This window comes from Pygoscelis adeliae, unplaced genomic scaffold (assembly GCF_000699105.1).
Source record: "Pygoscelis adeliae isolate BGI_AS28 unplaced genomic scaffold, ASM69910v1 Scaffold26, whole genome shotgun sequence".
Taxonomy (NCBI): domain Eukaryota; kingdom Metazoa; phylum Chordata; class Aves; order Sphenisciformes; family Spheniscidae; genus Pygoscelis; species Pygoscelis adeliae.
This window is the reverse complement of record NW_008825104.1, coordinates 2,605,361-2,629,163: the sequence shown is the minus strand read 5'-3', so window position 1 is coordinate 2,629,163 and position 23,803 is coordinate 2,605,361.

The following is a 23,803-nucleotide window of genomic DNA, read 5'->3' as shown; positions in this document are numbered from 1 at the left end:
GCTGACATGGGTTTTACTTTGGTGAGGGATCGGTCTACTCTGAGCAGGAAATTAATCCAAACGTTTAAGAGAAAGCAATGCAAGCTGCACGGAGTGCATGGGGATACACAGCTATACCACTGTCTCCACACAGAGACAATTCTTTCTTTTTGAGACCATTCACTTTTTCTGGTTGTTTATTTTCAAAGCCTAACACATGTAAATGATAAAACAGGGTGGTGGATGTAAGGTTAGAAAAACTGCATAAGGCAGCATGTGGTAATAGCCTATTGGAGAAGACTCACAAATGGCATCACACAACCATTTAATTAAGTTACAAAATGAACTCAGAGTTACTATACTATCCAAACATTCTCTCTCGCTTTTCTTCAGTTTCCAAATGCTGCTTTGGATAAACTGCATACTACAAGTAACAGCGCTGAGCCTCCTTTCTGTTTATGAAATTTACCTTTTCTATCGAAAACTAATGTACAAATCTTCTGAAAATCAGTTCAGCTAACAAAGCCAGTTCTCTTTCTGCCACACTATTTTTGAAGCTATTTCTATTAGATGATATCAGTAGATGTGATCAAAGAAGCAGCACAAAGCACTGCAAAGAGAAGTTTCAACATTCTTTTTTATGCCTTTCATTGGGATACCTCGGTAAAAGTGAATGCTCTGTGGTGTAGTGTCTTTATTTTTAGAAGTGCAACCAAATGCTGGAAGGTCCTCCTGTTGTCATCTGTATCAGTAAGGATGAAGGCATTTTCCCTAGAAGAATCTGTAAGGAAGCACTAGCTAGAAGGAGCTAGGAAGGCATCCATGTATGAAAATGTAACCTGTTAAAACTGCAGAACAGTGTCATTTTGCAATAGCTTATATTTATCGTTTGTCAAGATAGACCCATACAGCAATGGGGAAGGGGGATCTACAGAAAAGACAAGGATTTCCACAAGCACAACCCCCTTCCAGATTCTGTATTTGGTGGAAAACCTGGATACATAGCGGAGCCCACAGGTAGCCAGCCAGCCTCTGTGGGCACATGAAGTTATACACAATCTTAGCTGGGGGGATTTTATTCCCACCAGCGTAAAGCACAAGTGTTTGGGCAGGAGATGAAAGGGCAGATGAAGATGTCATCAGAAGCCACTGGTGGCCCTGTGCCCCAACATCCCCCCCCCCGCCCCATCTTTATCAACTTCGGTGGAAAAACCATCTTCCTTTGGTGGAAAAACCTGCTCTGGGGGGGTCTCCCAATCTGAAAGGACTTTCTGAAATGTGTCGTTAGGTGTGGATTTGAAACAAGAAAATTTTTTTTCCTTCTTTCTTGTGACAGAAGTCACAGATATTTTGTGTCACTGCTGCATTTTGAGACCCCAAAATACTGATTAAAAAATATGTTATACATGGGGCGACGCTCATGTTTTAAGATTGATGTGGGACAACTAGAGCGGATTAGGAGGAATACTGATAAGGAAAGCAAAATAAACAGTGTCAATTGTCTTCTGGCTGCTTGAAAGCAAGACAGCAGTCCCTTGCCATTAGACCCAGGGCTGTTCCCTACCAGATTCCTGCATGCCAACTGCCCTCGGCAGAGCACTGCTGAAAGTTGGGGCCAAGGAGGGCTGGATACTTGGGGAGGGCAAGGCACCCAGTATCGGATGCTGAGCACTTGTGTAGCTTTTTCACTTTGCTGGGAGAGCAAAACAAGAAAGGCAGCCTTGGCAAACCGTGCAGAAATCCTCAGTGTTTGTGGTGTTACCCTATTGTGCATTTTGCTTTGCAAGCAATTAAACATCTCTTGATTTCAAATATTGCCTTCCACAGCTTGCCCACACCCTCAGCCCATAGTCTTAGCAGTGCTGGTCACTCTCCCCTGCAGCGTATACCCTCAGGCCTTCACTATCCTGGAGATGCTAAAGGAAACTAGACAGCTTAATGAAGGAAAAATGTATTTGCCAAAAACAAAAAAGTGAAAAAAACTGCCCAAAACAAAATCCCTCTTGTTTACAGAGAACCCATATGAAAAGCTATTAAGAGATGTGTGCAAACATGCAGGGGTTTAAAATGCAGGAGCCTGGGGTTAGAGGCTGAGATCACTGTGAATCCCAGCAGGACCTCTATGCTGTGCCGTAAAGCACTTCATGCACTCCATCACTGGCATGTCAGAGGGCATTTGCAAGGGTCTAAGGGTTGTACGGAGAGCTTTTTTAAGACGAGTGAAAAGAGCACATGAATTTGTTTTAAAAAATTATTAGTGTGACCAGTTGCATAAATTTCAGTGATGTGGGCATACAGAAATGACTACAGGTACAGTTCACCACTGCTTCTCCTTTCCCCCTAGATGCAAGATTTCATCAGTTTCATGGACATTTGTTGAGCTTGCTTGCTCTCTGCAGCCTATGACTTTGAGCATTTACTGTCTCTCCCCTCTTGTTGCTGTCCCTCCTTCCCACCCTTCTGTATTTGCCGGCAGATGTTCACCCTCCTCTGCGTTCCAGAGTGTGGCTACATCCTTGGGTGGTCCAGCTTCCCCCAGGGAAACCAAAGCTCCTTGAACAAGAAAATGGGAGCTGCACGAAGGCAGATAAAGCATCTTTCCGTCCCCTTACTTAAAGTAGAGCAGCACCAGCATATTTTCCCTGCTTTAAACAATCCGGGGCTGGTGGTCTAGTCTGTCTGCTCCAGCAACAGAGCCTTTCTCCTTGATGCTGGTCTGGTCTGTGTACCCGTGCCTGAAAAGTACAGACCAGCAATATGTCAGGAGCAGTGAGTATAGCAGCAGGAGAAAAATCTGTGTGCTGGTGATGGCATGTCATGTCTGCATGTCCCTGGGGACAGCAGGCATTTAAATGAGGGGAGAGGGGCATTAAGTGCAGGTCCATGGGAAAAGAACCCACAGCCAGGGAGATGATGGAGCTGGGTGATGGATAGTCCATCCTGCTGGGGACCACTCTGATGGTGAGCAGGTAACAGTTGCACTGGATGACATGACAGTGAGTCGTGTCACTCTGGACAAACAAAAGTGTTGTCTTCATCCAAGCCCAGGGAAACCCAGTGAGATACACAAGTCCTTACCTCCAGGACAGGAGCAATGATCTGTGCAGGGTCAGTAGAGAACTTGCTATCCTGGGAAATGAATGTGCTGTCCTGGGAACTGAGGGATGCTGCCCCAATCTTCTGAGCTAAAATTCAGCTTGGTAACCCTTGATGTGCTAGCTGAAGCATGACTAGTGATTACACACAGGGCAGGAACACAAGCCTGCTTACTGTACCAATGGCATTCCCCCTGGGAGATGAAACTGGGTCAGTGGCTGTGCCTGCATCTGCTTTCTCAGGACTGCTGCAACGTGGCCTGAGAGTGGCAAGCTCAGGGAGCCAGGTATGGGGGGATGGAAGGGAACATCATGCCAGGGGTACAGCAGTGGCTGAGCTGGGGCATTTCTCCACCTCAGGTCCAGGCTGGGTTGTGGAGTGTGGTAAAGTGCCCGGGAACTGGTGCCATGTCCAGAACAAAACAAACAAAACCTAAACTGGAAGCAGCAAGCAGCCTGAGAGACACCTGGGGTAGGGACTGGGTCAGGATTGCAGGATCTCCTCTCCTGCACCTTCCAGTGGCCTTCATTGCTAGAGTGCCTTGAGGCCTCCTCTTCTCGCTTAAAAGTAGACAATGATTTTCAAATCTCCAGTACTTGGAAAGCCAAAATCCCACAGAGGGTCCAAGTTGTATGGTTAGCATTCACATCCTGTTTGAAATGCAGTCAAGCTCCCGGCAGGAGGTTTCTGTCAATCTGGTGCCTTGGGACTGTCTCTTGTTGTCTGCTGTGGCTCCACTTCAGATGCTTAGTTTTAGTCCGGTGCCGTTCTTGGCCTCTGCCGTGTCTGCGGCGGGGAGGGGATGACATTGCGAATGGCCCTTGCCTGCAGCCCCCAGGGACAGCTGCCAGCATGGGGCGGTGGTCCAAGGAGACTCCTGTGCCTCTGCTGGGCATCGCAGTGGCAGTGCCTGGGACCTCGATGGCCAAGGGCATGGTCTCTCTTGTGGCTCATTTGTGTGTGGGGTGAGCCTGGTCCTCGGGGGTTTTAGTCTGATGCTGTCTTTAGTGCCTAGATGTTGATGTGACTGGAAGTCATGTGAAGAGCTTTGCAGAAGGTAAAGAGAAGTCCAAATCTGGTGACCTTCAAAGTAAAGGGAAAAGTATGTGAGCTTAAGCCACTTTATAGCAGAGAGAAGAGACTTCTGGGGGACACCCAGGAATCATGATTTCCAAGTACTACAGCAGTCCAGGAGTGAAAGCATCTGATGTAGAGACCCACAGACCACTGTGGGAAGGTGGAGGAGTGGTGAGGACACAGAAAACCAGCAATTCTGCCAAAGTATTTCCCATTCAAAATATTCTGAGCAACACTGATGGGCAAAATTCACTGAAGCAAGTGGGAGCAACACCTCCACAAGACCTCTGAGTCCTGTCAAATCTCTAGTGTTAAGACTCCCATCCTCCTCATGCTCTCCTTCAGCTAAGATTCTCACATTAGTGCGGCGCAGACCCACTGTCTCCCTCTCTGTCTCCCACACCAGCTGTGGCTGCCATCCAGCTGTGCTCATCCAGCTGTGACCATCCAGCTGTGCCTCGCAGTGTAGTCCTGGGCAGGGGGAGTCTGCAGTGCTGTGCCACTGCCACAGGTAAGCTGCTGAGCTAGGTGCTGCCCTCCACACTGCTCTGCTAAGAAGAGCATCCACCAGCTGCAGAGCATGCCAGGACCTCTTCTCCACAATTTATCATGATGTGTCAGATAACGCTCCGTGCTACAACATCGTCTCACGCTCTTGGAGGAAGGGTAGCACTGGAGAGGTCTACTCTGGGGACCTGGGCTGTAGTGTTTCCCAATAACTAGCTCAGCAGAGGTAAAGTGGAGTGCATTGCCACTAAAGAGGAGATAAATCCTCTGTGGCAGGCTTTTGTAGATCAGCGTACAGAACACCCACTCTGTGCCTGTCTGAGATATGGATGTGTTATAAGCATAACCCAGGGTTGTGCTTCTGTGCTTGTGGAATTTGCTGTGACATCCAGCCCTTGTGCAAGAAATATGCTCCAGAATCTAGAGTTTTGTTTCTATGTATAACACGTTTTTAGCCATGATGAGTATGAAAACAAATTATTAAAAGCAGGAACCAAGTGTAAATCTTTGTCATGCTGAGTTTGCAGGCAGCCTGGGAAAGAACTCTGAAGTGGGTGAACTGTCTCGTTCATCTCAACAGGTTATTAACTTTGAAGCTTTCAGTCTAAAAGCATAAAAGCCAGTGCTATTAATGGCTTACTCCCAGCTCATCTTAGCAGGAGGCTGTAGCGAACACAGCCTAAAACCATCCTTTTCATTGCTCAGCGAGCACTCATGGTGTTAGTTAGGCCTGCCCCCATATCCGAGCTTTTGCTTTAATTTGTGGGCCATCCAATCAGTTAATGCACTATTTTCCATTCCAGCATCCGCTGGACATGGGCAGATGCCTTCTGAGACCAGACCACCAGCGGAGAGCCCACTTTCCTCCAAGAAGTTGTGTTGTTTCTGTTAGGCGGGCTGGGTTAGCTGCACAGAAAGTCTGGCAGCCAGCCGCTGAGGGGTGGCAAGAAGCACTAGGGGTTAAGGTAGCCCTCTTTGGCTTTATGCTGAGACAGAAGAGGAGTGCTCACACCTTCAGGGCCAGCGAAGACGCAAATGGAGATGCTTTTCTTCACTGCCTGTTCATCGCTGCCTAGGTGCACACCTAACCAAGCTGAGCGCAGCAGCAGAAGGAGACTAGGTCTGCCAAGACAGGGACCTGACTCCAACCTGTAACGCAGAGGTTTCTCTAGAAATACTGCACTGACTGTCTCCCAAGCAGCTATCGTATCTGCCCTGACAACATTTTTGATGCTGCAGTGCAGTTCCTATATTCAGACCTCCAGCATGTTGATCTTCAGATAGAGACTGATAGAGGAATTAAATGTTAGCTCATTGGCAGGGATGCCGCTGTTTATGTTCCTAATATAGTTCACCCCTCCCCACTCCCCTCATTTTGAGCTGTGGAGCTGCCGTGGCTTTTCTGATCTGTCTCCTCACAGTGCCACAAACTCCTGGGTCTGTGCAGTGACACTTTAACGCCTCCTTTGGCAACAGGGAGAGAGGAGTCAGCAAAGGATAGCAGAGCAGGGGGGCACAGAGCGAGGCTGCACTCTGGAGTGGTGCTAAAAGAAAAAGGGACACTATTAAAGAACAAGCTAGCACATCTTGAGGACAGTCCACAGGGTACAGGAGAGTGGTGGAAGGAAAGGAGAAGAGCCAGAAAGGCACACATAGCTTGGGTTTGCTTAGTATTTTACTTTCCATCCCAACCACAGGTATAATTAAAAGCACAGTTTAGTCCTGGCTTCCTTTTGCTCATTTTCTTTTTCTAGACCTGTTTCACAAGTTACACAGCAAAGCATTTGAAATAACAAGGCAAGAGAGCATCGAAGAGGCTCATGCATACGAAGGGTTGCACAGGCCTTCAGCCGAGCCGTTCCTCACCACCGGGAAGCCCTGCGTTAAGGATTGGCCTGTTCTGTGTGTGAGGCCCTGAGCAAAGAGCGGCTTTTGCAGACAGCTGGGGACCGGAATCAAGCTGTGATCGGCCTCCCCCTGTGCTTGCGCTGCTGGAGACAGGAACAGCCTGCGAGGAGCAGGGTTTTCACAGGATGCTAGACCCTGAGGAGCTGCTGCATTTTAGGGACTCTCTGTCTGTCGTTCATGTTGTGGGATTAGACCATGGTGGATAATCATCACACACAAAAAAAATAGTCACGCCGTGACTTATCAAACACACATGCAAGAACAAGCATGAAGCACTTCAGGCTCGGCAGTGGCGTGGATGCTCTTTGAAATGTAGGTGCTTGGGTAAGGAAGCACATGAGCACAAAGGAGCAATACTGCCTGCTGTCTAATTCCAGTGCAAGATCCACATGCAGGCTGGGGACAAGGCAGCAGAGCTGCTCAGAGGTTGAGGCAATTATTTGCTGAATCCATAGATGCTGCATACATCATTCAAGCAATGGTGATAGATACCACACCAAAGTTATGGAGGTTCTTGCTGCATGAGAAACTGTTGGTGATAACGGCACGAGTGAAACCGAGAATGGCAACCTCAGAGTTCCTGTAGGGCTCACCATCTTTCTTCCAGTGCTCCACCATCTTTTTTCCAGTGCTCCCAACCAGTGGCAAAGACGCTGACTAAAATTCATGGAAAGGAGAAGGTGAGGAAATGACGTGTGCTGTTGCCAAAGCCTGAACAAATTGCAATTTTCTATTTTTCTTCTGCATGTGGCAATGACATGATTTCTCACCAGAGGAGCATAGTGTTTTGTTCCTCTTTCAAACAAGTGTGGAGACATTCCCAGTGACTTGTATCAGCTGAGCGTAGGGCTGGTCAAATCATTTGCTCATCAGAGACATCCACTTTCCTGCTTATTGATCCCTGTTACAGACAGCATTAAGGCAGGCTTTCTCTGGATCCTAGCATCCAGGAACTTGAGCGCAAACAGGTTTTTGTTGGTTTGTTTCAGAAAAAGACTGTATTAGAATTAATCATGTTGGGATTTCCTTTCATTTTTTCTGTGTTTTACTCTAAGGAATGTTCCTGATGAGAGTAAAATTCAGATCTTCTTGATGACAGGAACTGCTCTACCAGGGGCTGCATTGTCAAGGGGGGCCAGCAGCAGTGTTTCACCCATTTGGCTTTTAACAGACACCGCGCAGTCCGGTCCTGTACTGAGCAGCAGTTCAGGGAGTGTCTCATGGGCAGCACAGGTTTGGACAAGGCTGTTCAGCAGAAAGCAGAATCCACTCAAAAGAAACAAATCTTGTGTAAAAGCCAATGTGTTCTTGCTTCCTTGCCCGCTCCCCCTCTCTCTTCAGCTTTCATGTCGTTGGCTCAGTTAATTAAAATTGCAGTAATAGGGAGACTGGATGGGTTAGCAGATTGGTAATGGGATATACAGCCTTTCACCTCCAGGTCAATGGTTCGATTGTGGCCCAAGTTGGTAGTGACCAAAAGTTATTAGCATCGAATGGCTGCTTGGTGACCTCTGTGAGATGCGTGGGTGATTTCAGTGCTCTCCCTCGCAGACAGGTGTCCACACCGTGGGAACCACTTGCATGACTGCTACTAATTGGCACCCTGGTTGGCAGCCCCAGCAGCAGCTGAGTATGGCCTGAGAACAAAAGTGGCAGCAGCCCTCTTCCTGGTGGTCCTCTCCCCTGGGCTGCCGTGGATCTGCTCGCCTTGCTTGTGCCTTGCTCTGTGGCTAGAGACAGTGCCGCTACCCAGGCCGCCTGGTGATTACCTCTGCCTGGCAGCAGAATGAGTGTGAGCTGAACCAATGTGATGTTTGAAGCAAGCAGGTTTTGGGGAATGGTTGGCATTTGTTGCTCAATTTTTACTAAGGGCAAGCAATTTGGGGCAGTACATTTACTTTCTTACACAACAGAAAAGGCAGCTGTGTTAGCATGAGGCAGAAGATATGGTGACATGAATGGTAGGTAAAAACAAGCCAGCTGCAAGCCAGCAGGACCTGCCAGCATCCAAACCAGTGAGCATGATGCATCATTTGCTTTGGGGAGGGCTTGGGCATAAGGCTCTGCAAAGGCAGGAGAAAGGACTGGCCTGGGGAGCCCGTACTGAAAGAGAGCAGGCGCAAAGATTTACAAGCTATTGCCATTCAGAGCTCTACAGTCCCTGGGGAGGAATGAAGAGCAGAGCCAGGGGTGGTCACCCATGCCAAATTCAGCTCTCTTAGTTTTCTGACCAAATTGCTATTATCTAATTAATGCCTCATTTAAAATATTGGTATGGCCAAGTCTTCAGTGGGTGTGAATCAGCAGAGCTGCTTCGGGCCAGTTTACACCAGCTGGCAATTTTCCTCTCAATATTGGTTGCTCTTGCAGTAGTCAGGAAAAATGCCATCCATGTTTCTATTTGTCATAGTTGCGGCATGACAGTTGAGAGAGGGAGGAGAAGAGCAGTGTTTTCTCCGGCTTCCCTCAACACAGTACTTGAGTTCCTCACTCTCTGGCACATTTCGATCCCCACAACTCACTTGCAAAAGACTCCTTTAACAGACACGACATGCAAGATCACACAGGAAATATGGGGTGGGATGAGTCTTCTGAGTTCCTTCTTGCTCCTCAGTTCTCCAGGAAAGGCCTTTTCCAGTGACATCAGGAGTCCTGATGAAACAGTTGTTTCAATATGGCAACCACAAACCTTTGGTAGCTTAGTAGTAATTCAGTTGTAGCAGTGCCAGCAGAACCATTTCTGGTCCTAGACACATGCCCAGAGGCAACCTTACACAGCAGCATCTGCCAAGCAGTCTACTGAGAAGGCAATACTTTTGGCTTTCTGTGTCCAGGAGAATCTGCCAAAGCCCTGCCAAGGCAACAAATTTGCTTAGGAATTTGGCTCCCGCTCTCCCAGAACATATGTTGTTACTTGCAAGCAAGTGGAAACGTTCCTTTTAATGTTCTTGCTCAGCTCCTTGGGGTCAATGCAGAGTCTGAGTCTGCCCCCTTTCTTCCCCACAGTTTTTAGGGCCTCGGCTCAGAGTGCTGGCTCTTTGATTCTACAAATAATGCCATCTGCTGTCACATTTTATAGTTCTTCCACTGGTCTGTTTTCCCCTCAGAAGATGAGCCAACAGTGTGGGTTGTCTGACAGATGCTGTGTCCTTCCACTGTCTCACAGGTGAGTCTGTGTCCCAAAGCAATCCCACTCCTGTGAGCATGCCAGACGACTGGTGGCCTGGTGGCCACCAGCATGGTTGCTGTCTGACCGCCATGAGAGCTGGCATGTTCCTTCAAGCCCTCGTTCCAGCTGGCAATTGTCCCTGGATTGTGTTTCCATAGGGCTAGGAGTTGTTCCTCTCCAGGTATGCATGGTCTCACCTTGAACCTTCAAGTACAGTGCCTCATTGGCATCTTTCCATTGCAGAAGTTCGGTTGTTAACTTCACTTGCATGCCCAAGTGTTATTTCCAAGTATTTTTTTAACCGTCTTCATTTTGTATTTGTAGCTTCCTCCTTTTTTGTGTCCTTTTACTAACAACTTTCCTCCATCATTTGAGACCCCAAACTCTGACTGTAACCCATGCCTTTCCTTTGCTGGCATATTTCAGTGGAGGATTTGCAAATCAATGGACATTTTCAACTCCTATGCCAGCTGCCACATCAGTGGCATTGTTCCTTGTTTGGCATGAGCTTTCTTTTCCCTTTTCATTTTCTGCAAAATGTTTTCTTCCATGTTTAGCTGTGGGGTTGATGGTCATATGTCGCATTTCAGCTTTTTCTGCTCCTTGGCATGAAATCATTGCCTTTTTGAACCTTGGGTCGATGTCTCTGAAAAGTCTTTCAAGACCTCTCTATTGCTGAACTCCAAAACTATTTGCTCTTTCATGAACGACCGCCTCATATTCCAGATTTGCAAGAGCAGCTTTTTGATTTGAGGCCAAGGAAACACTGATTCCATTTCTTTTCCTTCTTGAGACCTTGCCTGAAAAACATATATTCCACAGGCAACAGCCCCAATACCTTCTTTACAGATCTTTTCCCCTTGGTCTAGCTGGCTTTCAGTGCAGTCCCAGAGCTCTTAAGAAGTTTTCTTTTCTTAGCTCTGGGATCTCAGACTTGGCTTGTAGTGATTACAGGGCTGAAGAACCTTCAAACGCTTAAAATACACAGGCTTAAATACACACACACAATGGTGAAGGAGGAAAATATTCTCTGTTTAAAGAAGTCTCAAATTTGAATTATTATATGTCTGTATAGAAAAGTCCAGAGCTTCAGCTTTCCACCAGGACTGCCTGGAGGTACACAGAAGACTCTGCATGCAATTTTCTCTACAGCCAGGATGTTAGTGCTGTAGTTACCGTGCAGCCAAGATTATCAAGTCGAGATCCCTTTTTTTTTCTTCAGAGATCTGTCATGTGTTACTAAGCTCCAATTTTATTATTAGTACTTCAGGCTGCATATGATGTTCATTGCTTAAGAACTATGGGGTGGATTGCCAAAACTAGGCGGAGTCCAAAAATTAGTAGAGTAAGAAATAATTTTTTATGAAAACCTTTCAAAAATGAAAAACAAAATGTTCCAAAAGGTGGCTGTAGTAATCTTCAGTATTAGTGGGCTGAAAAAACACCAAACAATGGAAACCCATAAAGGTTTCCAAACTTCTCAGGCCAACAGACCGTTATAACTCTTTAATGATAAGGGACCACTCTGCTTGCTTGTCATCAAACTTTTACTTGAATATTTTTTGCTCCAAACCATTGCAGAATACTGTATTTCCATAGACAATCTACCATGTCCTCACAGCTCCCTGGTGATCCATAAATCTCAGTGTGGGAATCACTGCTGTGGACACAAAGTTAGACCAAAAATCATAAAACTGCAGGAAACTACAAGAATCCCCCTGTGTCCTCCCTAGAATTCTGGCAAATAGAGATGCAGCTCAGATGTAATTAGCCACTCTTCCCTCATTTTGTTTAAATATATCTTACTTTCTGCTTACTTTGTCTAGCCTCCAGGTTCTATTACAAGCTCTTCAGTCAAGCGCTCTTCTGGCACTGTGCAACGCTGAGCACAATGTGATGTTGATTGATGAGCACATTGGTAACAGGGAATGCTGGCAAACTTCTGCTGTCTGTGTCAGAGCTCCACGAGTCTGTTACATTTATGTCAAACAAAGATCTGTGTTTGCTTGAACCTGATGTTTTCACATCCGTGCTTAACACTTCTCAGTTGGATTCCCTACTGAAAGTTGTGGAAGGTACCTGCTTAACACAGCCAGGCCAGTGGCATTTCACCGTTTCTTCTAAGCACTCCTGGGGAGGTTAAGGGAGGGATCCTGTACTCCATTTTCACAAATTTTAAGTACCTTATTAGAGTTTTTCCTATTATACACAAGTGTTTAGTGGGAGATGAGTCAATGTAACTGTACCAAAAAAATAGAAAGAAAAAAATGAAAATAAATAAAATATTTGGTTTCATGATAATTAAGAACATGATCCCACAAAGCCATAACCTAGGTTTTTCCACCTGTCCAATCTTATTTAGGGACTGCAAATATTTTTAACAAGACAGACTCCTTCAAAAATAGACAAATTGAAGTATTTTGTATTTTTGTAATCTTCAGGAGAACTGAAAAAAACCCAGCTAATGCAGGCATGATTTTTAGCATCCATTTTGAAGAAAGGATCTCTTGTGAAAGATTCATGCAGAACAGTGAACTCAGTGTAAATCACTAAGAAGTTACATAATGAATGTAGGGAGGATCAAACTTGATATTACTGGTATTGCGAAGATAATGAATGCTCAGAAATTATATTTCAAAGAGTCTTCTCAGGGTTTTTTGATGCATCATAAAGAAACAAAACAGGATTGGGCCATTTTTTAAATACATATTTTTAAATCGCCTTCAAATAAAAACTTTCATAGTTTGGAAATAACCCAACTGTTCTAAATTAATTTGAATCCAGAGGTATGAGATTTTGTGGTCCTGGTTCTGTCTCGCTGTGACATGTCTGCATCTGCTTTATTCTCCCTCTGTACTGCATAATGAAATGGAGGGCAGGCAGAATTTCTACTTTTGCAAAGATGGAGGAAAATAAAAAGCAAATCTTTTCCAAATCCAGGTTTATTTCAAGTCATTTGTACAAGTGGAAATCCTGGTAATATCACTAATACTCAGAAGGAAAAGGGCCAGCTGGCATCAAATATAGGCAGTGTACAATTAAGTTAGCATTTCTGCAAAGAAAAACATTATTTTAAGGGTGTTTTCTGCCAACTGGTGGTCACACACAACAGAGGTGGTCACTTAGCTGAGTCTCCTGTTCTGCCTGAGCTGCCCCTCTGTGTCTCTGACCCACTTACTCTTTCATCCGAGGCTTGAAATAAAAATTAGCTGCAAAGAATTTCTGTCTGTAAGACACATCCACCAAAACATTTTGTCATTCCCCACAGGTTGCTCTTTGCATCCCTGTGGGAAAACTGGAAAAATCCTCTTGCACCCACAGTTGCGCTGACGTTAACCAAAGCATAATCTGTGGCACAGTTGGAGCCCATCAGTGCCCGCTCCCCATTACAGCTCCCCTTCTCAGCAGCATCAATGCAGCTCTGCTAATCAGTGAAAACATACCATCCTTCTTTCACTGCACAGAGCCTCTTGGTGCCAAAATACACTCTCATGTATCCTAGACTTCCAGTAACTCCATTCGCACAGTGAAATTTCACTGTAGAAAATGACAGCAGAGCCTGGTCCCTGGCTGAGATCTCATATTGGGGTAGACGACAGCTGTGAGGTTTGGAGCATCAGGTTACCCAGAGGTCGAGCTGAAAGCTGAGACAGACAAAGTACTGATTGCGATTTTTAAATTTCAATAAACATAGACACCTGCAACACAACACACAGTCTATACATACTGCTAATAACCTCTCAGCAAGTTACATGACTAAGATTTTAGACATGTCTTAAGAGGAAAGATGGAATAATAATCATGATCTTATGCAGGAAACGGAGTATATAATGGGATGGAAACATTACTCCCCAAAAGAGGCATCATTCATCTTTTTCCACTCTGTTTTTTCAAAATTGGAAGCAAACTGAATAGCAAAAGCCCTTAGAACAAACAACAGAATTTCTGCCCCAAAAGTAAAGAAAAAAACCTCTTTGTGTGCGTTGCTTCTCAAGGTGCTGAATGGAATTTGTGGTACTTGGGAGAAACAAATAACGCTGAGTTCACTGCAGGCTTTGAATCTGGTTGCCTCATATCAGGCAACTACTATGAACATTTGATATTTTTCCTTTATTTCTTTAAATATTTACTTAAGTATGCTAACCTCAAATACTAAGCCAGCATTTACAAAGAAATATTTGGGAATGTAAAATCACCACTGCTAATAAAAAAATAAATACTGTAATATAAGCATTGGAAAGACTTGCAGCTTACTTTTTTCAAAACTTTGTTTAACTAGTGACTGTTAAAAATGGAAGGAGAAAGAAAAGTTGGTCCTTCTTGGGAAGAGGATGTTGCAAGACATAGTTCTTAAGTTATTCGTGAAATCAGTCTGTTTTGCAGTTTATATTACTTATGATTCACTGGAAGTAAATAAATTTTGCATTTTAAGAAAGTTGAGTTAGATTAATTGAGTCCAGATCACCTGGATTTTCAGCAAGTTAAAATCCACAACAGATGCAGATTTAATTCTTATAATCCAGTCCTGCCTAAATTCAAACACAGGTTAGCATACCCCAGGCTTTCTAGTAACATCTATTGCCATACTGTGGACCTGATAGATACCTCTAATTTTAAAGTACAGTAATCCCACACTCATATCATATTCCCAAACCATTTTTCCACGTCAGTAATGTGTATCTCATAAATTGTTTTTTGGGTCTGAGTGGCATCAGGCGGTTGCAAAATCAGGGTTGTTTATGTTGTCGCTTAGTAACAGCAAAGTTAAGATCTCAGGTAAATACACCTGTCCTGATCTTATGGGGTCTATGGGTCTGCTTGTTTATTTGCCTTTTATTTTTAACAATTATCCTTTTTGTTTGTACCTGCTTTTATGCAAGCTCGTTTATGGAAGGTTAGCTATTGTAACTGTTTTCATGTTTTCAAAATGTGAGCAGGCTGTCTCACAAATGTTTTAATCTTTTATTACGATGGGTGCTCGTGAGCCTGGTGAAAGTGCTATGGAAGGGACAAGTGAGGATCCGAGTTATCTGTTTTACCTTCCCTGTCCAACCAACTGCTATACAGCCGTCAGATATGGGTGTGGGAGAGAGACAGAAGCACAGGACAAAGAAGCTCATCTTAAGCACAGGTGATGGATGGTAACGCAGTTTCAAAGTGAAACTGAAGCCCAAAACATAATATTGTTCAGCCTGTAAAACATAAAAACGACTGTAAAGACCTTGCAGATCTTTGCTTCCAAATGTTTTTAATACCTGACGTTTGGGATAAACCAGCTTGTACCAAAGAGGGTTGGGTTTGGGTTTTTTGGGGAAAAATTTGCTTTACAGAAGTATTTTTATGGGTTGGGTCAGCAGAGTTACAAGAGAAGGGAAATGCCATTAGAAACGATCCCAATCTCCAGTCATTTTAGTAGCAGGACGTTAATAAAAGGCAACAAAGAAGCCCTCATGAGACCATTGCAGCACATCACTGTAGCTTAGTCTAAGTTTTAATTCCTTTTTACACTTGTTAAAATTGAGCACTCAAAGAAAATGTTGCCAGATCATGATAGATCCACCTCCAGCTGGATATCTGGTTTGACTTAAAGACTTAAAATAATGATCCTCTGCCATATGTTGAATATAACTTGAGGTTTTTAGCAAAATATGTCTTAGATTAAGTGTACACTATATGCCACAGCACCGTTGAGTTGTTTCTCTGAAGAGAAACAGCATTGCTTCTGCTTTCCAGTTGGGAGGACTTTCCCTTCAGGCTAAATGAGACAACAAATTAGGGGTGGGCCCTTCAGTGTGGTCTTTCATAAGTGGAAGGTGCTGCGCTGTCTAACCAGGGAGGTTTCCGACTAGGGAGGTGTAGTAAGGTTAGACAAAAAACAGTTGAAAATACTGAATTCGATTGTACCGATGCAGCTGCAGACTGCTCCACTCCTGTGTGAAAGGAGAGGTCTGGCACATCCTGAAATGTGCATATCAAAGAAGAGGAAAAGCTAACATTTACTTACAGGCGTACGTATGAACACACATGGCACATAAAATAGCTATGAAAATAATATTTCTGTAATAATTATACTACTAATGAGCACTACTTTGGATTTGAAATTTATATATATACATAACAGTTGTTTCAAATATTTGTAAACCCCAATAAATTATAACAGTTTCTTAATGAGCTATTGTATAAAAGTATACTTAGGCAATTTTGGAAAAGCATGTGAATTCCTGTATTGGTTGTAATGGCTTCAAAGGAAAGATTACTTGCATGTTTGATGTTATTTTCCGTATTTTTGAAAACTAACTAACAACATTTATTACTCCAAATAGCATAATGTATATTTTCTAAACACTTCTGGAACTCATCTTTTCAATTGTTGCTATTGCTTATTTCTAACATGGTGCCAAGGTACAATTACCTAAAAAACTTCTGGTTTAATTAATTCAAATATATCTCCTGACAGCCTTAGCTAGCTGAATTAGCTCTCTTTAGTAATTCCAAGTGACTGCAGTGAAACACACTGGCAAGAGCAGGGCAGATCAAGCGCAAGTTTCCTGTCTCTGTCATCCAAAAAAGGCTCCTCTCGTGACTTCAGTTTGTTTTAATGAGAAGTTTATGGATCCTTCCCATCCCCCTTTCTGCATGCAAACATGAACATTGCTGTAATCTGGAGCCATACCTTATACCAGCAGCAAGTTGCTGTTGTAATCAAGGATGCTTTGATTGAGCAGGGGAGTGATGGGTCTAGGAAACTGTAGGCTAGATGCATTAGTGCATCTAATCTAGTGACCCAGGCAACATCAGAGGTCACTGGGAGGGCACTAAAACAGACTCGTGGCACCCTGAGCAGTACAGCCTTACCCTCAGAATAGCTGTGACAGTACAGATACATGAAATGTATCTGTGTCAATTAAAAAAGACATGTGTGTGTTACATGTAGTGGTGGTGGGGAAGGCTGAGTGAGCATATTCTTTCATGTATACACGTTACTGTAAAAAAGAGTACCTCCAAAATGCCTCTATATGCCCTTCATTTCACATTGGCAACGTGCAAGGGCAACAGACTTCTACAGTTATAAGTCTTTATGGCAAAGTCATGGGGGACACGAAAGATAAGCAAAAAGCATTTTAAAAGAGTACATCACACTTCTGCTGAATTTGTCCATTTAAACTCTACTCAGTAACCAGAACAAAAATGTTTCAAGCCTTTTTGTGGCTATTAGAGGACTCCTGACACATTAGATATGAAATACCATCTGCAATTCTGTTTCTAAGAGCATCGTGTTGCTTCAGGTTATCCGAGGATAGCAAACATCTCAGCATGTGATGCTACATAAAATGACACAAGACGCCCTCATCACACTGCACAAAAAGCACAAAGAAACCAGGTTTTGTTGTTTGTTTGTTTGTTTTTAAAGTGAATGGAAAAATGATAGGTTCCAAAGATGACTCAGAACAACTCATATCCTTATATGAACCCTTCCTTCTTTCTTCTTTACCCTCCAGCTCATAACTGTTTCTCCACCACAATGAACAGAAACAGGTAGCCTGTTTTAGGCAGCATAAATATCTGGTACAGAGAAGATTAGAATGAATTTTCACAATTTAAAGCTAAAATATGTAAAAACAGAAGGCAAAAGATTAGCTATTAATCCCAATTCATGGGAAGATATTCCTTTATTAAAATAGACACCAATTGCTTCAGAGAACATTATTAATCATCATCACGCCGATGTCACTATTACTAAGACATTATAATGCATCACATTTGTTGTGCATCACAACTGTGCATTCTACTTTATAGGCAAATCAAAGACAACGTCCCTGTCTCGGAGAGCTTACAATCCTGGGGAGGCTGGGGAAGGTCCTGCAGACAATTATTTCCAGATGAAGTGCTTACAGTCATGTATCAGGTGCTGTATACAGATCCTAGGAGATACTTGGATGTGAAACGATAATAAATAAAAAAATCATTTGTTTGTTTTGTTAGACCCTCATAATCTTTGACATCTTCCTCCTTTTTTTTTTTTTTTTAAAGTTTCTGTGGCTGAAGAGGAGGGCAGAGAGTTGTTTATTGGTTTGGTTGATGAATTGCATGTTTACAGGGGGGCTTAGAGGAAGCTCTGGAGAGAAACAGCGGATGGAAGATATGGACTGATGGGGAACCTAACCAGGGAGAGAGACAGAAGGGGGGGACAGTGGGGTGGGCAGAGTGGAGAGACCAATTGGCACAGGGAGATGAAACACGACAAGGAGAAAAGCAGGCAGAAGCGATGCAGTGCAGGCCACAGATGAGACATGAAGCTAGAATTTGATGTGAAAAGCTAAAGAAAAGTACTGACAGGAGATGAAAAGGGCCGGCCAGAGACGGAGCATGTGGTTCCAAGTGATTCAGATGGAAAGACTGGAGGGTGATAAAGTAAGAGGCCTGGTAACTGTAGGTTGTCAAAGTTAAGGAATGAAGTAATAAGGCTTTGGGGCTGAGGGAATAAAAATAATAATGAGTATGGAAGGGGATTGGCAGGTCCCAGAGGGCATGTGGAAAGGGAGGACAGCAAGGCCAGTGCAGCCGCCTGTAGCTACACGAGAGAGGAGAGGTCCAACCTCCTGTGCACCCAGTTCTCACACTGACGCCAATAGGCACCGGGCCAAAGCCAAAATATGAAAGGAGAGAAGCACGAGGAACAGGTCACAGAATGAAAGGGAAAAGAGCTGAAAGAGACCAACGTGGCCTTCAAGTCCGTTGGCAGTGTGATCTGAAATGAAGGTTCAGTCAGCAAGAGGATGGTGGCTACCTGCCACCTGAAGCAAGCCACAGACTCGGATGGGCACACAGGCTGCTCAAGGGATGAAGGTAATCAGATGTAGACGTGAGATTCACAGAAGAGAAGGAACCTAATAAGAGATCCTCTAAGCAGGACAATGGGAGGGGAAGGGCATAATTCAGAGCTGGACACTTCTCACCACTCATGCTTGATTTTGGGGCAGAGACCCTAAATAGGATCAGTCCTTTAGGGGCTGAGAGATGAAAGGGAAGAGAGAACTGACCCCTTTTTTGGCTGTACCCACAGCCCAGCAGCCAGAGACCTCCGGGAATGAGGATGGGGGAGACAGACAGAGGGGATTCCACATAATTTCCTATATTGCTCTGTGAAATGGGTTGAGGAAAGGTATCAGCAGAGACAAAACATGTCTCTGTGGACAAAGGTGGAAACATTTTCGTACTAGCATCCAGAAGGATACACCTGTGAGTATTTGAGATGATAGCCGCACTAACTGTAGGTCTTTGATTTTAAGTTACCTGCTGTTGGACAAAGACATGACAAAAATTAAAGATGTTCTACCATAGTCCATCAAAAACACCGCCACCTGAGAATATCAATGCTGATGATAGCCAGAATAGAAATTCACCCTCATCTTATTGACATAATTTTTGAGTGCTTTGAATATATACACCGAACGAGCATGTAGAATTAGCAATAGAAAGAAACCACTATGATGTTGAACAGCTCCTTCACTTCTGCATGCCTAAAGCGTTATGATAATGATAATTTTCTTTGTAAACTACTGTAAGGTTATTTCCTACAGAGGAAAGCAGATATGTAAGTGGCATGTATTATTATAATACTGATGAGGAACGGAGCACTGCCTCACTGCCTTTTGTTTCCTAGAGAAGAGAATCATTACTCAAGAGGATGATCCTTTTTTCTTTTGTTTAAGAACTTGCAAATGTTTAGTCATTTTAATTTATCACTTGTCTCTAAGGAAGGTGAATGTAGGTACCTTACAACAATAAAGACGGTCAGATACAAATCAAATTTATGAACTGGCCCCCTTTACAGTTCATAATCCTCTGGCTTGCTCCCCCTTTTATGCAAAGGGTCAAGCATAGTATAATTCATATCCTATGCCATAAATCTCACTAGGCCACAAGAGGGAGCAGCTTTCAGAGGTGCAGGCAGACAGGGGCAGGCAGGGAAAGCTGAAAAAAAACTCCAAATAACAAAAATAAGCACACAGGAGATCCTCAGTCTCAGAAAAGAACAAAGAAAGAGTGGCACTCTCCCGGACAGCTGGGTGGTATTTCAAATTTTGTAGCACATAACCAGCAGGCTCAACCTTCATGCTGAAATGGAGAGCAGGTAGATATTTGCTCTTCACAAATGACTCAATTTAACAGATATTCCTGTGTTCATTTCCAAACCTTTTCCTGGGCTAATCTTAACACTTTCTCCTAGTGGAAGACAGAAGTTGCAGCCTTATCACCTCAAGCTGGGTAAGTGCAGGGTCCCTTCTCTGAAAAAGAAGCAGTCTTTCAGAGAACAATGGCAGGTCAAGTCAATGCTATAAAAATAATCAACAGATGAAGTTTCAGACCATGTTTCCAAGCCACCTTCTTCCTTTATTTCAGCACCTTCTATAACACCTGTACTTAAAGGTTGTTTTTCCTCCTTTTTAAAAAAAAAACCCAGAAACAAACTCCCCTCCCTACCTTTCCCTAACCTTGGTGGAGAAATCTGTTCATTAAAGCAAACTGCTGTGAGTTGAAGCCTATTGCAATGGATCTTACCTCTTGCAGGACCCATTAACACAGAAAGCTGGATTTTCTGCCTCAGGTGAATCTGCATGCCCAGGCAGACCACTGCACCCCTCACTCTGCTGCACAATCACACACTGAAGCAACATTTCTGGGTCAGACAGGTAAAGGCACTATGTTGTGCTGCACCTTGAGAGCCACACATTTATCTGGTAGAAGCAGATACTGGTCTCCCCTCATATCTTTGCTGGCACAGACACTTCTAATGGGATGGAGTTGCAACACTTTTTTTTAAATCACTGATTAGTCCCCATTCAGTTCATAGTGTGGTTTCAGGTGGTATTTCCCCTCTTTCTGGACTGCAGCTTTCTTTAGAACATGTCAGTATATCATCAAAAAACATTTTTTTTCCTTGAATATTCACAAAGCATGGTGAAGACTCTGGAGCGTGTTTGTCTCTTAAAATGTCACGTTGGTGTATCTGTGAACAGTGTGACCACGTGTTGGACTGGTATCCCTGCCCGCTGCAGGGCTGTGAAGCCTGATTTTGCACTAGAGCACAGTCTCCTAACTGCCCGCATACACCCACATGTCAGTGTGCAGAGGGGCACTACTTTTGCCTGTGCTCCCTGACCCCTTTGGAAAAAGGCACCTGAGTGGTAGAAGTACCCAGTGTACACTGGCATCCCACCCCTACAGGCAGGGCAGATCTTACTGCCACACCTGAAAGAAATGCAAAAACCTGGGCAGTACAGATGCAGGCAAAATACACTGAAGAATTCAAGTTCACATCAGGTATTAAACCTAATGGCAGTGTCTAAAAACTCAGTTAACATTTCCTGGAGGCCCTGTGGTCAATTTATGGAGTCAGGGGAACAAGGGGAGTGATGACAAAGATGTAACACTGAGGCTTATGGTCCCTTTAGGATCCTTGTTCCCAAAGCAGCAATGCTCACTTCCTCCACGCACTGTAGGAAGGGTTTGGTGTCTAAGAGAGATACTTTCCTGGTGTGAAATGCTAGGGACAACAATGTCTAAGGTATGCAGGTGCATGACTCCCAGCTACATCCAGCTAGGGTTCTCAGCTACAGCCCCTTTTTTGGAAGCAGGCAGCTAGGCTTCATTGCTACGATATTTCAAGGACGAACGTCTTTCCCTATGCCCTGTTGCACGCACAACCAGACCTAACTCAATGGTTCTGAGAGCAAGAGCTTACCTGAAGTCAGAAAGACCAGCTTTCAAATTGTCTTCTGGCTTGATTCAGAGCAAGGACTTGGATTCAGGTCTCCCATTCCCCAGGCTATCCCCAAATGAGCCTTTCTTCTCTTTAAGCTATATAAATCCTTTTGTATAAATAATTAAGTGTTCATTGGGCCAGACAGGGGAATGGGAAATGTAAGGGAGTGACTCTCCAGCCTGCTAGTTAGCATGCTCGTCTGGGATGTGGGCAAGTCAGGTCCAAACCACTGCTGCCATGACTAGTTAATTATTCATACAAAACAGAACAGCTTCTATGGAAGAGAGGGAGTGCAATTATCCAACAGATTGGCAGTGGATCTACTCTCCTGGGATGTGGGAGAGCTGAGTTCAAGCTCTACTCCAAATCAGGGTGAGGGAAGTTTTGAGAATGGCCTGTTACTTTGCAAGCTAGTGCTAACAATTTGGCTGTTGGGTGGAGTGCATGCACGCAGATAATTCCGGTAAACTCCAAATTCTCCTCCCCTTGGTACAACTGCTCTCCTACCATGAAAACTCATATATCAAGGGTGAGACTTCTTTGTTGTATAAAAATAGGTTGTACATCAAGCAAATAATCTAGATTCCCTTTACAGTAGTGGGAAAAAAAGATCAAGGACATTTTCTGAATGTTAGTCGTCTCACTAATAAAAAATCAGTGAGATAATTTCTTCTCCAGAAGTTTTAGTTGACTGTAAAGGAGCCTAGATGTACAGTTTGGATGCAGATCTATGTCTGGGAGGTATCCAAAGTCAGCTGAGAGAAGCCCCACTCAGGTTTCCGTGATGCACCTTGCATCATGATGCAGCCAGTCATGCAGCAATGGAAGCGCCCTGACGCTCAGCACTAAGCAGTAGCAGAGCCTCCTCTGGGGCCATGAGAGCCCCAGGCCTTGCTAAGTGGCACATGCTTTCTTGCAGTGCTCTCTCCATTAGCCATCTAAAATTGCTCCTTCCTTTTTGCTCCCTTACTTCAGTCTTTTGGTTTTTTAACCATGCTTGAAAGACGCATCACAATAGCTGCCGCTTTTTCTAGGGCTTACAGCTAGAACTATAGAACATTGTCAGCTTGCATAGAGGCAGTATAGCTGAGCAGTATGTAATTTGGTTTTGGTTTTAATCAGTTTATAAATTCCAAACACTGGGAGATCATAATTTATATGTCAAGGTCAGTTAATGGAAGGGCATAGTCCCTCCTTGGTGCTTGTACTAAAAACACCAGTAGAATCAATGAGTGATAGTGTACACATTCCACTGACATTAACGGGGATCTGATCCACCCAATATGCTTGTGGCAGCTCTCTCAGTGAGACTAGCTCAATGCCCTCCAGATGAAGAAGCCACAAGTGAGTAGAATTAATTTTTTTTCTAGGTTGTTTTCAAATTAAACAAGTAATAAAGTTGCATGACTCTGTAGCCTGACTCTGTAGCCTGCATCATGTCTTTAAATGCAGAATTAGAATGTCATTGTCATGTCACAGCAGATGGGGCAGGGGTTCCTCCTCACAGTAAAGTTTCCTAGGGAAACACGCTAGGGAGCACATTTTGGCAGGAAAGCCCCTGTACAGCAACGTCATCCAAATGTAAAGGTATCGCAGGGTGAGAAGCAGGGGAAATGCTTGAGTCTTACCAGCGGCAATATGGGTGTAGGACCTGGGTAAGAAAACTCACTGGACTTTGGGCTGTTGCCTTGTCTGACCTCCAAGAGACAGTACACATGTAGCTGGAGGGGCTAAGGGGAAGGAGTAGAAAGGCTAGTTTGACACGCAAAATGACACTTAGGAAGTACTCAAATCCAAGAAAATAATCCAGAAAAGCCACACTCCAGTTGCTGCAAAGCTTGTCTGAGCTTTGAGTAATTGAATACCAACTTATCCATCCTAAAATATCCATGTCCAGTTGCCAGTGTGCACAGGATCTCATAGTTCTGGCTCTACAGTGGCTACGCAGGCTGTATACTTCTGCAGCAGAGATTAAAGCTCCTTTCTCACACTTCTCTGCACCAGAGGCTAAGAGATGGACCTCTCTCTTCACAGGCTGCACATGAGCATCTCATTCTCTGCTCCAAAGAGCACACCTGAAGGCTACCAAAAGAGAGCAGGCAGTAGCTTTGGTGGCCGTGTTTTAAAGAGAAGAAGCCTGGCTCAGTTTGCCAGCCAAAGACTCTGAATCCCAAGTAACGGAAGTGCCATGCTCCAGCAAGGAACAGCGGCTTAGACACAGCTTTGCTCCACACTTGATGCTGGTGACCTCTCCGTAAGGACCTCCTCAGTGTGTGTGTCATTGTGGCTCAGCTTCCTGC